The 14,416-nt window shown below is 38.7% G+C and overlaps 1 protein-coding gene across 3 annotated transcripts in view; it reads left to right on the top strand.

Moving 5' to 3' along the window:
- Positions 1–14,416, top strand: part of RARB (retinoic acid receptor beta) — a 694,304-nt gene that overhangs the window by 98,560 nt on the left and 581,328 nt on the right. The gene's annotated exons all lie outside the window — the stretch shown is intronic.

The following is a 14,416-nucleotide window of genomic DNA, read 5'->3' as shown; positions in this document are numbered from 1 at the left end:
ATTATGTCATTCTGTTCGTATATATCCCTCTGAGCTCCAATAGTTAAAAAAAGAAAGTAGTACTTAATTCCTTTCTCTCTCTGCTAAGCAATAGGTATACGACCTCCAAAGAAAACAAACAAAAATTGTCATGCCTTTAGAAAACAAAAAGCAAAAACCAGGGCAGTATATGACAGCCTGGTAACCTATCCTGTTGAAAGTGATACTTTCTCTCTCAGACTTTTTTATCGCTTCAACCCTTGCTTGTGTTGTAGCCTGTTCTGATCTCACAGAAGTGAATTTAATTTTAAAACTCTGTTATTAATGTTGTGAAACATTCACACCTCTAATTCTTTAGGCAGATATTGGAAACCTAGTTTTGCGCTGGCTTTTCACGATCCTCGGGACGTGGAAGAAGCTGCCGTGTGGTAGGACGAGATGATGTTTGAGGGGAAATCGGTGGAGTGTTAGGAAGCAGGCCTGGCAGGATAAGGGAATCGTTTTAGATTAAAAAATTGGGTGTTTGTTTGCACTTTCTTACATGATGACTCGAAGATGGCATAATCGTAACTGAATTGCGACAACATGGGAGCCTGCAGGCTTATTTTTACTGCAGGCCTGTTGGCAGCTCTGTCTGATTGTTCATTGTTTCTACTCATTTTTAATCTTTCCTCAATTTCACCACTGATGAATTGGAATGAAGTAGGTGAATTTTGTTTCATGATATTTTTGGAGAATGTACAAATTTAAAAAGTAATTTGAGAGGATCTGGATGTCTTCTAGAACTTATCTGTTTGGAAACAGCGTAGCTGCTGAGGAGCCAAAATGTACCTTTAAAAGAAGTTCTCTTTGGGTCTCAAAATTATGTTCTAGAGACACTTCTCTAAATTTGTTTTCATATTGTCAATGGTTTCAACGTATCCATGTTTGTATGGAATATGACATAGGGGCAAATGTTCATAGATAGCATCATAATTTTGAGATGTGTGATGGTGACAGGGGATTCTATTTGTTTTACGGAATTATCCCTGAGATTCTATTTGTTTTACAAATTAACATACTGAATAAAGAAATTTTCTGCATTTCATGTGTTAGGACCTCAGGTCATACAATAAAATAAAAATATTCCAAGACTGTAATCTGTAACCTAATTTTATACCTTCTTAGGATACTCAACTCCAGATAATCTTAGTTAAAAAGTCACAGAATGGGGAAGAGGGAGGGGAGGACAAAAGGGGGAAAGGGGACACGTGTACGGTGATGGATGGAAACTGGACTTTCGGTGGTGAGTGCAACGCAGTCTATACAGAAGCTGAAATATAATGATGTACCCTTGCAATTTATGTAAGGTTATAACCAATGTGACCTCAAAAGAAAAAGTCAGGGAGTAACATAGAGAATTGAAATCCAGAAAGGCGGTTTTCACATCAACTTAACTAAGAGTCTTAACCGAGGCAGCTAACAATCAGCCCAAATGACTAATTTGATTTTCTACTTCTCTTTCTTTCCTTAATCAGAATTCTGATAGAGGGATTAATTAGCAATAAAGCAACATGAGGAAGAAGGAAAGAAAATGAGGGCATAGATAATCCACAAACTATATATAATCATCTCTGCGTAATCAAAAGTTAACTGTCATTAGCATGACATTTGCTTTTAAAGCCAAGCAGAAAATTATGATTTTTGGCACTAACATAGTCTTTAATTATAGCACAGTACCCTTCTTTTCTTGTGTTAGTTCAGATAGCTATAAATTATATTAGTCTAGGGCTTTTGTGTCATTTCCTTTCCTTTTCCATGATTTATATAGTCAGAATACTGACCTATAATTAAGTGTACTTGAGAATGGTCTCCGGTTAATTAAATGCTGTGGAGTGTGTAGGGTGTGCTTTGCCAAAATTCCAAGGGAAAAGGCCATCCCTGGGTTAAATGTCTGTGAGGAGCCTAGATAAGTCTTCAGTGCTCGTCTTCCATGACTGTTGAAGCTGTCAGGAGAAGTAAAAATGAATCTTTCTGGACTATTGTCTGTGAAAGAATGTAAGATTCATCTTTTTGTATAATTTAAGGATATCGCTTCAAAAAGTAATTGTCCCATTGGAGGCATGCCCCGGTTTTTAATAACTGGGAAAACAGATAAATCATATGGAAACAAAAATTAAATTCTTCCTTCCTTTCTTTATTTTTGCCCTTTTATCTTCCCCACTACAATTCTCTGTTCTCGGCCAGAAACAACTAGTCACCACTCAGTTTGATTCACTATATGTTTGAGAATCCACTTCTATGTGCGGTGCAGTCAGGTGGAGAGAGGCTATCAACACAGGCAGCTCTCTTGTCCAAAGAGCCTACCCAGGTGCCACAACTTGGTCTGACTCTGAGGGTAAGTTGAGACTCTGTCCCACTTTATCCTATTTTCCTCCTTACTACTCTCCCCTAGCAGCACCTCCCCACCCAATGGACATATGCTCCAGATGATATGGAACTTGTTTCCATTCCAAGATGGATCCCAAGGTAAATCATTGAACCAACTAAAGAGGAAGGAAGGAAGGGAGAGAAGGGAGAAAGGAAGGAGGGATTAATGTAGAGGATGAGGAAGACTCTCATTCCTTTGTGATGTGATGTAGAAAGGAAAATCTGGAACTGTCCCAGGGGGCTGCATCAACCCATTTATTAAGACTATTGCTCACTGCAGTTGGGTCATCAGTATACAGCAGAGGATATACACTGGCAGCCAAGTGAAGGGAGTTGGGACTACGGGTGTTTTATTTGGCATTAATAGATATTTTAAAAAATTGATCCAATGTTTTAAAAATTAAGAGACTTCAATCCCAATCCAGATTTCTGGCTTCTTTTGAAAAATCGGAAGCTTGGCAACACTCATCTGTGTTCTCTAAACTAAGCCTGAGCAGATGGGAGATGACAAGAGTGGCCACATTTACTTATGATCTGCCTAAACTGTCACAAACTGCCCGGCCCCTGTGTGGACTGCAGTTTGCATCCTCTCTCCTCCTCACACTGTACACACACACAGTTAATGACTTGCCGGTTAGTGGTGATGTTTTGAAGGGAGAGAAAGGGAACTTGAGAGGTGATCACATTAACCTTGGGTGGGCCAATATTAAGATGAGGGTAGGGAGAGTGGCAAGGAAGGCTTCCAGGTGTTAAGTGGAACTGTATCAAATCGACACTTTATAATTCAAAAACAATCAGATATTGGCAGTTTCATATCTACAATCCACCCTCCCCCGTCTTTTAAAAATTTCCACTTAGAGTTTTCATTGCCCCATGAGATTTGTTAGAGAACGCTATATTTTTCTTTAGACCCCTAGAACTTCAGTGTCTCATGCTCCCGTTTTAGGGAACTGACCCCTTTGTTCTACCATAGATTTATTTTTTATTTTTAACCCAGTAGATACTGTTTCACTCCAATTCAAAAAAAAAAAAAAGTAATAATTTACAGACAGACTCACTACCTTGTGATGCTTAGTTTCAATAACTCTGAACCCAGAAAGATTATTATATATACTCCTTGTAGTAAAATATATATAACATAAAATTTACCATTTTAACCATTTTTAGATGTACAGTTGAGTAGCATTAAGTACATTCACAATGTTGTGCAACCATCACCACTATCAATTCCCAGAACTTTTCTATCATCCCAAATAAATTCTGTACCAATTAAATAATTATTCCCCATTCTTCCCTTCCCCAGCCCCTGGTAGCCTCCATTCTACTTTCTATCTCTATGAATTTGCTTGTTCTAGGTACCTCATACAAGTGGAATCATACAATATTTTTCCTTTTGTGCCTGGCTTATTTTGCTTAGCATAATGTTTTCAGGGCATGTATCAAAATTTTATTTCTTTTTGAGGATGAATAATATTCCATTGTATGTATATATCACATTTTGTTCATCCATTTATCTGTTGATGGACATATTTGGTTTCAAATCTTTGGGGTATATACCTAGAAATGGAATTGCTGGATCATATGTTAATTCTATGTTTAACTGTTTGAGGAACTGTCGCACTGTTACATAGTTTTAGAAAGGGGACAAATGCAAACTGCCTAAAGCGGTCCTTTTAACTCCAGGTGCTGACTCACCTTTATGTTACAATAAAGCCAGGCTCTTCTTTCTTTTGCCATAGAAAATATTTATTGAATCAGAGAAAAGGCAAATTCTTCCTAGATATTCTAATCAAAGACAGATTTATCAGGTCAAATTTTGATCAATGCTATTTCCATTTTTCAAGCCCATCTGCATCACTTTTTGGTTTCAGATTAACTGTTCCGATAGTGATTTTTAAAATTTAAATTCTGCTATGAAAAGCCTCACAGCTGATGAGCCTATTGTTTGCAAAACTAACAAGGTTACCTCCTTTGAGCTCCCATCCTTCTAATGCTGGAAGTTAATTTGTTAGCACATTAAAATACGTGCTACAAAAATGCCTTTATGTAATCATACATGAACACATGTATCTTGAGAATGATATTGATACACAGGCACACAGAAACTGAGGAATAAGTTACACAATACAGTCAATACACACAAATAAGTTTGTGCCATACTTTTCCTTATAAGCAAATGCCACTCATTTAGATAAATGTTTTGATTCTCATCAAAACAATTTTCTCACTCGTTTAAGTACACTTTGATGTTTTTATGTAAATAAGCCCTGGGGATGGTTGTGTAGAGTGAAAGTGAGCTCTGAAACCCTTCACTATTGACTTCAGTAGAAAAAAAAGTCATTGTTGGATATAATCATGACATCTCCTTTAAATAGTGGCAGTGGTCTGTATCTGCAATCAAAGGTGTAGGGCATCGTTTCATCTTTTCATAGTACAAAAGGAGTTTCATTTGACAATTTCATACCAAATAGTCCTTTCTATTCAGCCATGGAAATAATAGGAGCAGCTCAGTGGGTGGGAATTTCTTCATTGGCTCAAAAAAGTCTCAGGACTAAGATACAGGTTTGTGATGTTGACAGTTTAGAGAGGAGGTTCAATGTGGAAAAGGAAGAGCTGTATGTTTTCTTTAAAGATCTAAATTAATTCCATTTCCTCCCTCTTTTTACTGTAGGATAAGCAGATAGGAAGGACTTTATACCATTTTACTATTCAACATGATCATTCAGGTGAACTACCTGGCTAAGCAACAATTCAGATTTTCTCTCGATCCAATTCCTTTTGTATGTTTTTTGCTTGTCCTACATCTCTATGGCAACACCCCCCGGGCACCCTCCTTTAGCTGGACCAAATCGAGTTCATGTCCATGAGTGTTCCCACCCTAACCAACCAATCTAACTTATCACATACTGGGGGAAAGGCATGAACCATAGGAGTTCATTCTGCCACTTGACAGCAATGACGTGGGGAATGAGACGTGGGAAAACACGGACTCTGGAGTTACAGGGCTCTGGGTTTGGGGTCTGATTCTATTCCTTACTGACTCTGTCAACTTGAGAAGTCAGCTAACTTCCTTGAACGTTAAGTTTCCTCATCTGGTATGTTCTTGGTGGGAAATATAGGAATTTAAGGAGAAAATGAGAATTAGGACCCAGGGAGAGAAGAAGGTCAGGGAGGAATTATATGAGATGGAGTTGCCCAAGGTACTTTTAAGAGCAAGTCCAGGCAGCATTAAATTTTAAGTAGTTTATTATCTCATGCTGTAATGGAATCCTCTTTCCGTTACTAACAGCTTATAGAAAAAGGAAATTCCTTCCAATATTTTAGAATGAGGATGAGTTAAAGGGGGTTCCACTCCTGAACAGTAGAGCCTGCAGAGAGAAAAGAACATTCATAGGTGAAGGACATAGGGTGGATTGGGAAGTCATCAGAAACAGAAAGCTAAAGTAAGTGATTATTAGGAGAAATGCAGCCTTCCTGAGCATTTTTGGAGATATTGGGCTAACAACGGATTGCCAATTTTTTTTTTTTGAGGAAGATTAGCCCTGAGCTAACATCTGCCAATCCTCCTCTTTTTGCTGAGGAAGACTGGCCCTGAGCTCACATCAGTGCCTATCTTCCCCGACTTTATATGTGGGACGCCTACCACAGCGTGGCTTGCCAAGCGGTGCCATGTCCGCACCCGGGATCTGAAGCGGAACGTGTGCATCCAATTGCTGCGCCACCGGCCCAGCCCCAGCCAATTTTTTATTATATCAAAAGATATTTTCCAAAAAGATTCTTTTTTGAAAAGGATATTTTAATGCAAAATAGGCAATAAACATTCATAGAATAAAAGAAAGTATTTAAAGTGAATAAATATAGCTTTATGAAAATTTCACTACGTTGTCCCTATCTTTGCCTCATTTCCTGTGGACTGTTGATCACTTCATTCCTGGACCAGCATTTGAGAATCCTGAATCTAGATTCCAGCTCCTTCTTTTAAAGCTGAGGAGACTGATATTTACATAAAGTAGCTGGCCAAGTTACATGATCGGGAGGCCCCAACCTTAGGACTAATTCCGGGTTTTGGATTTGTGGTTCTCTTTGTGTCTCATCAAACTTTCCCAGGGGAGAAAAGGGTGGCCAATCAGGATCCCACGCTGAAGAATTTAGGTTGTTTTCCCAAAGGAAAGACAAAGGTTCCACAGCTCAGGAATGATTTGGCCATATTGATGTGGAAGCTTTCTTAGATTTTTGGGTCCTAGTCCCTTGTTTTATAGATGTTTTTATTTAAGTTTAGAAGAGCAAAGTTCAAGATCACACAGCTATTTTGTGGTAAAAACAAGATTGAGATTGAACCCAGTTTTCATGACTCCCAGTTCATCTAGACGTTTATCCTTTCTGACACCTCCTAGGTGCCACCATTGCACTAGGTGCTGAGAAATCATAAGCCGAACACTTCTGTGGCTATGTTCATAATTGCTGGGACTGGGAAGATACCATCCAGAAAGTAATAAATATTGGTGTATCAAGCCTTAAATTTGAAATGGACCTCAGGGTTTATTTACTCTAATTCATATTTGAGATAACGAGGCCCTAATCTAATGTAGTAGGTTGGGATGAACCAACAGATTTGAGTAATTTGGATGTTAAGAGTCAAGAAGGCTTGATGGCTAATTAACCACGGAGGCCGAAAGATAGAGAAGTCAAAGATACACACGGAATTAACTTGGGAGCAGAATAGCGTAGTAATTAAAAGCATAGACTTTGGAGTTCTCTGCCCTTACCACCTAAGGGACCTAGGTCAGATGGTGTGACCTCAGTTTATTCATTTGTGAAATCAAGATAATTTCAATTTTAGGGGTTTGTGAGGTTCAAGTGGTATTATTTGTTTAATGTGCATTACATTGCTTAGGGCATAGTAAGTACACAGTGAGTATTATCACCAAGAGCATTAGTGGTATTGATTTATGAGAAAAAAAAAATGTGGTATGTTGGTTCAGGGGAATTCTTTATCCATCAACTGTGGATTTGATTTTTGATTTATGAAACCTCTAGGACCTGGCTCCATCAATTGGCCTTTTTATTTCTTTTATCCTCCATGTATCTCAAAGTTTTCCAATTGTAAAAAGTTTAGGGGAACAACCATAGATTCTGGCAACCAAGTTCTGGAAAGGCCAACATATGGAACAAGGATTCAATGAAAGATGAGTAGGAGTCTTCTACTGCAATCCAGGGAAAAAGTAGTCACTGTAGATTTTACAGTGTTGACTATAAATGCTTAGTGAATGATATCAAGAGGGTTTCTTGACTTGGATACCTAAATCAGACCACGCAGAGAAAATTCTGTTGGGGTAATCTTAGTGGTTAGCACCAGTTTGTAAAATACTTCTGAGTTTAGGAGGAGAGATAGTAACCAAAAGCATCACATAAAACAAACTTCTATTTCCTTTTATTGCACTTGGTGAAGGTTATTAAGAATGTAATTCTTTCTGCTTGCTATGTGATTAGCAGCCAAACCTTTTGGGGGTAAATTTCCATTGCTACGCTCTTGTTATCACAAATGGAATTTACATGCCTAATTCTCTTCCCTCCATATTGAATCCATACCCCTTTAGGTCTAACGGCATGCTAAAAATGATTCCAAATCTCCAATGTTGATTGTGGGCCATATGTTAGCACTAATTATATAAATGAGACTTGGTAGAAATGTGACATGCTAAGCATTCTGAGCTTAAGGAATTATCTAAATGAATTCTAGCTTGAGTTAGTGCTAGCAGAGGCAAGGAAATGCGGGTGCAGGTTTTGAGCAGATGTTAACAGGTCTGCATGCCTCTTCATTGTCTTTATTTGTCTAACTATAAGGACTGCTGATGGAACATTGTGTCAGAATATTTTAAGGTGCCATTTTCCTGAAAATTGCATTTTGCACCTACAGATGGATCCATTTTCTGAATAAGCAGAATGGAATGACAGAATTTCAAAGGCTAGGATCTGCAGTCCTGCAGTGAGTTTGAAAACTTAGCGTTCATTGGGGTCAATTGCCATGGTCATTATGGCATGCAGATGAAGACTTCTAAAAGGACATTTCATTTCAATATCAAGCATTCCTGAAATTTAATTTTGAAAATGAAATGAGAAGGGAGAAGAAGAATGGTTCTGATTCAAAGCAGAAGTGAATAACAATATTGTGACTATCTAACCCTTTCTCTCTGTATATAACAATTAAGGAAGATAGTGCAATGGTATATACTGATTGAAGTGGTGAGGGGAGCTTTGAGACCCTAATTGTGATAAGATGGAACTCCGGCTTATCTCCTTTGCCTGGAAATCATGAAGTCTTGCACATGTCAATAACTGCCTGGTTCAGAGCCCATGGTTGACTAACTTATGTCCTTATTTCTCTCACTCACAGACTTGTTTATTGTATTGTATTATATTGTAGTTTAAAAGTGGCCAAAAAAACAGCTGTTTGGCAACAGTCCCCCATCAATAAGCATATTTGGAGCATCTCCTCTAGCATGGTACTTGTATCCCACTGTCCTGTCTTCTCATATGTTCTTTGCAGACTTTGATCCCCTTAAGGATGTAAATGCTGCCTTTTCTTTCTGAGTCCTCAGCCCAAAGTCCAGTGTTTGACATGTAATAACTATGTGTTGAATGAATGTTGCTGAAATCAGAACTAGCTAACATTTATTGAGGACTTACTTTGTAGTAAATATTTGACTAGTATTCTCATTTAATCCCTACTAATGTGTCCCTAGACTGTGGTTTTTCTTGTGGTTTTGCAGACAAGGAAACTAAGGCTAAGGGAGATGAAACAGCTTGCCTAAAAGTCACACAAATAAAAATGATAGAGATGGAATTAGAAACTAGGAATATCTGAACCTGTGTCTGTCACTTGGTCTTTTAAGGTATGGACTCTATCTTTTAGATACTTGTGTGCTAAGTTGCTTGTCATCAAATCTGGGGCTCTGGGTATATTCTTGAGGGTTGGCGAGTTTCTTTGGGTGAGTTGTTCTGTATTCTGTTTATTTTTATTGCAGTGGTAATCTAAGTAGAATGACTTTGAGTATATTCTTGATCATCTGGGTGACCATATTGTGATGGTCTTTACTATCACATTAGTGCCAACTAGTTTTACTTTAATTGTAGAACATTATTCAGGGAGGAACAGAGGCAGGCTAAATGTGGAGATAATATAATGTGTCTGTGCCAATGAAGGCTCAGTAACATTAAAGGTTTTGGAGTGGTTCAAATAGAGAACGGGAGTGGAAGAAATTAATTTCCACAGAGCATAAAGCAGTGGTGATGTGACAACACCATAGAAACTGTGCCATTCCTGTTCAGCCACATTCACATGGAGAACAGTGACATAGTTTCAATAAATGAATATTATCCATCTTTTTGAAGATACGTGGTTAATTTCTTTTATAATCTTATGTGTTTGTTTTTCTTTGTAAATTTCTTTTGGTTTTATGGCTATAGAGCACTTCAGGCATAAGGAGTTTACAATTTCATGTTTGTATATATTTAGGTAATAATAAAATGAATCTGTGAAGATTGGAGGGAGAGCCATAATTTTCTTTTGTTTTTCTTTCAAAGGGATCTGTATACTCTTTCAGGTGAGAGTGCCTACACCAGCCTTTGGGCATCATATGATCCCCAGGGATTGATCAAGATAACAGTAGGAGGTGTGCACGTGAGCCCCCCCACACACACAGCTATGCACACACGCTAATATCCATGAAATACAAGTGATGGAAGTGGAAGTTTGGGGGCGATGGTTGATGAGCATCTCCTGGGGCCCAACTGTTTAGATTTGATACAAGACCAATTCCTGAAGCAGCTCTCCTTTCCCGTATGGTTTTTTCTCTGGATGTCTTGTTTATTCAATTCCTATTGTACCAAAGAAAGATGTATTCTTTGAACCAGTATATTTCCAAAATCTTATTCTTGGTGACACTCCTTTGCCAAGAATTAAAAGGGAATTTCCTTGGCATACTTGGTCACTGCCATATCTTTATGTGCTGGCCTCCAGCCACCAGCCTGCAAATTTGAACAGAGATGTATTTCTTGTTCTCCTTGACACCTTCCACAATTCCCTGCAGCTTCACTTCTGTCTGAAGTCAGCCAGGCGGCCATGGGGCTTAGGAATGGGGAGCAATGGGACCAGTTTATAGTAGCTAATATTCTGCTTTCAAACTGACACTAATTCATCCTCGGAAGTTTATCTGCCACTGTTCTCTGGAACTCACAGACTCTAATGTCTCAAGCCATCCTGAGAACCCTATAATGTATTACTTAAGCGTGGTTGTAATTCATGTAATTCAAGCATGGTCGTATAGTTAGTGGACAATATCTTTGCCAGAGTTGAATGTTGTTTTTACTAAAACTCAGCCAGTTCAGAGTGATAATTACATAACCTAAACTATTGCCTTTATAAACTAAGAGGGAGTGGAAAATTGGAGACAGTCAGCACATAGTGAAGAGTAAGTACTGTGCTTTGTTTGCAGAATGTTATTGCAAATAAGGTTACCAAGCTAACTCGAATGCAAATGTTTCTACTATATTACATTGTATGCAATCGTGGATAAACCTGGAGTTCTGAAAAAGTGACACATTAATAATGGCCAGGCTCATGGGAAAATAGTATTAGAACAGACCACTCAAAAGATCAGCAACTTTGTAGTCTCAGCATGAATAAACCTAATTAAAAATTACTAATGCCATTGAAAAGACAGGCTAAATTCCTCAGAAAGAAGTGCTTTGCATATATGAAACTTTACCTTTTTAAAAAAATGGAAGTAACTTGATGGTAGGGTTGAGACTGCCGAGTTATGGAGCTCAGATTAAATGGGAAGAACCGTATGATTACCTTTCCAAGACAAGGCATGTGGCCAAATTAAACCAAGAGGAGAAACATGGGTGACTTGTGTATAGTACAATATTCTTCCACGACTTTCTGTTCTAGAATATCTTGTGTTTAACTGCTCTTTTTCACTAAAAAATATTAATTTGCTGGGAAAAGTCATCTATGAACCTACATAACTTCTTTCTTAAGATGACGTCATTTCTCCATTTACCAATCCCATAGTGCTAATTTGTGTTATGGATGTACATTTTGTAGCAAAACAGACTGAGTTTATCAGGATGTTGGAAGGATAATTCACCTGATTGACTCTTGGACATTTTTTGTTTGAAGAGGAATATTGCTTCATATGGAGAAATAGAAAACCTGTAAATCATGAAGTCAGGCTAAGGGAGCCTCAGGCTATAAGCTGACATCTCCTCTACTCCATGGAAACATGTACATCTTTATTTATGGTATCTTTATGGCCGCAAGGAAGGCTCACATATACAGATAACTGCAGTGACAGTGGTTTGTGGCAAAGATTCTCCATGTAGTCTGGTAGGATTAGAGTAGCATGGCTGGTTTCCCTAACCTATAAAGCATGGTCCTTAACCATAGCAATAGGTTACAAGTTATTTTTTCAAAAGGTGACTATGTAAGTAAGACAGGTCCTTAGCACTACTCTTTGCTCCATCTAGAATAACAAGTGTCCACTTGATGATGTCTTTACCATAGACCAAATAAAACCCATGTGCCTCCTTCAGATCGTAACTCAACACTCATCTTTCAGGCCAGCTGGCCTGAGGGGTCATGCCAGATTACTGAAGACGGTTGAAAGGGTCTTTGGAAAGGGAGCACTGGCGCCCTCTTGGACTCAGTCTTGACACGCCCATTGGAGTAGCACCAGGCGTAGAAGCAGACTTCTCTGCCCACAGTGATAGAAAGTCCAGGCAGAGGGGAGTCAGAGGGAGACAGAGAAAAATGCAGATATGACCAAAATTCTGGGTTGAAATCCTAGCTCCTCCCTTTCTAGCTGGGTGTCATTGCTTTCTTCCTCTGCAAGGTGTGGATGACATCCAGGGTGTGGATGAATAGAAGCGGAAAAGATGTTTGTTTCTGCCCATGCTTACCACCGGGTCCCTTTATCTTAGGCTAGGTAACCTCTAGGGCTTCTTTGCTATTTGCTTAATTCAATGCTGAAAGAAAATTTAAGAGGGAAAAATACTCTCATGCTGTGATGCAGTGTTATTTAATGTCCCATCCATATAGCCCCTATAATCATGGCCCTTACCTATTGCCTATGGGAAAATAGTTCTTAGTTGTCATATCTTTAGAGCAAAGTCAAAGGATACACCTAGATCCCGCTGAAGGACTGGGATCTTCCCAGCCCTGGTTACTTTTTGGTTCATGTCATCAGCTGCCTACCAACTTGGGAAACCTCACTCCACTTCCTTCTCCTTTTCTCTTAGAACTATAGCTTTCCAATGTGAAAGCAACAGAATAACTCCCACCATAGGAGGGAAGTGGAGCTATTCCCTTCTGGCAACCTCAGGCAGCAGAGGGTTTAGCTCTCTGAGAGGGGACAGCCAGAATTCTCTCGAAGCTATGTTGCACATGGTGCCACCGAAGGGAAGTGTCACAGAAGAAACACTTTTCCTAGTCACAGCTGATGTGGCCACCCCAAGAACCTCCTCTAGGATATGGAAAAGATATAATTCTTCCCCCCACCCCAGAGCAGATTCTGCAAATAGGTGGAGCCCCAAATCACCTCGGTGGGTGAGGGTGCGCAGTGAAACTGAGGATCAAATTGGATGAAAGGCAAGTTGTCAAAATGTATAGAAACTTAAGAGTTCATACAGTGATTTCACATGTTTTATGCTCTCTATAAGGACACATATTCCATTAAAAATTTTTTTTAAAGTCACTATTAAATTATAAGTAAGAATATATACTTCTTGAATCTTTTGGTTTGATCTAAAATTTATTTCAATCTTTGTAAGCATCCCTGGGATTTCCCTCTAAGCAGGACGTTATACTCTAGTCTCTGAGATAAAGTACTCTTCGATTCCAAAAGCTAGTGTATAAACTGGATGTTTTCTGAATGGACACAGGATGAAGTTGATTTTTTCCTTTAATTTTTGCTTCAGTATCCAGCAACTGGGTAGAAAATACTAGCCTATGTTGGCACAGGTGTAGAAAACTGATTGATACAAGATTCACCAGCCAGCCATATTTTCATACCTTTGGAACGCGCCCAAGATCAGAGGGAAGAGCAAAGGGGCAGATTGCAGCAGTTGCAACAGTGTGTAACAAAAATATTGTGCCATTGAAATGCTAATGTGGGTTGAGCATCACGTTGTAAAATTCACATTGTTAGAAGGCAAGCCTAACCACTTGAATCACGTAGACTGATTTTTATGGGAGACCTCTTATTTTATTCTTTGGGTATTTCATTTTCATCCTGTGTTTTCTTTGGAATTAATAGAGCCTCTTAAAAACTACTGTCTATAAATTTTCTCTCCTACATATGTCTCGAAACAGTTTCATTTCTTCATTTAAAACATTACAGCCATTTCAAAATGCCCTATTTTGTATTTAATTTCACCATCTCATATAAAATACATGTTCTTCACATAATTATGTAAAAATGGGTTTGCAAATGCCCTAGAGATCCATATGATGGGCACATTATAGGATTCTAAGTAATAATAATCTCCTGTTTACATGAGACCTGATTTTCATGCCAGTTTTTACACTTTAATCTACCCGGAACACGGCTTTGCTCGAATATGCTAGTTTATTCTGGTGCATGAAATGCATTTGAAATATCACAGATTAGTTTGCCTGGCAGAATGTGCAGCTACATCTGATATTTTAGAGGTGAACATAATGGAGCCAGAGATGGGAACCATTGTTGTCCTGTTTGCAATGAGCAGAGCTAAACAAAGCCCAGCAGGGTTGCTAGAGGACCTGAGGCAAAGGCAGGAGAGGAGGAAGCAGAGAAAGAGAAATACAAATTAAAAAAAAAAAAAGTAGATGATTAGGCAAAAAGAAGAAAAAAGGGATTATATTATATAAATGTAGAGGTTGAACACACCACAGACAACTAAGACAAAGGAAGCAAAGTGTAGAGCAGTCGTTTTTAAGTGTGTTCCCTGGACCATCTGCATCACCTGGAAACTTATTAGAAATGCA

The sequence above is a fragment of the Equus asinus genome, chromosome 21, assembly GCF_041296235.1.
Source record: "Equus asinus isolate D_3611 breed Donkey chromosome 21, EquAss-T2T_v2, whole genome shotgun sequence".
Taxonomy (NCBI): domain Eukaryota; kingdom Metazoa; phylum Chordata; class Mammalia; order Perissodactyla; family Equidae; genus Equus; species Equus asinus.
The sequence above is the reverse complement of the archived record's forward strand: the minus strand, read 5'-3'. Positions and strand labels throughout refer to the sequence as shown.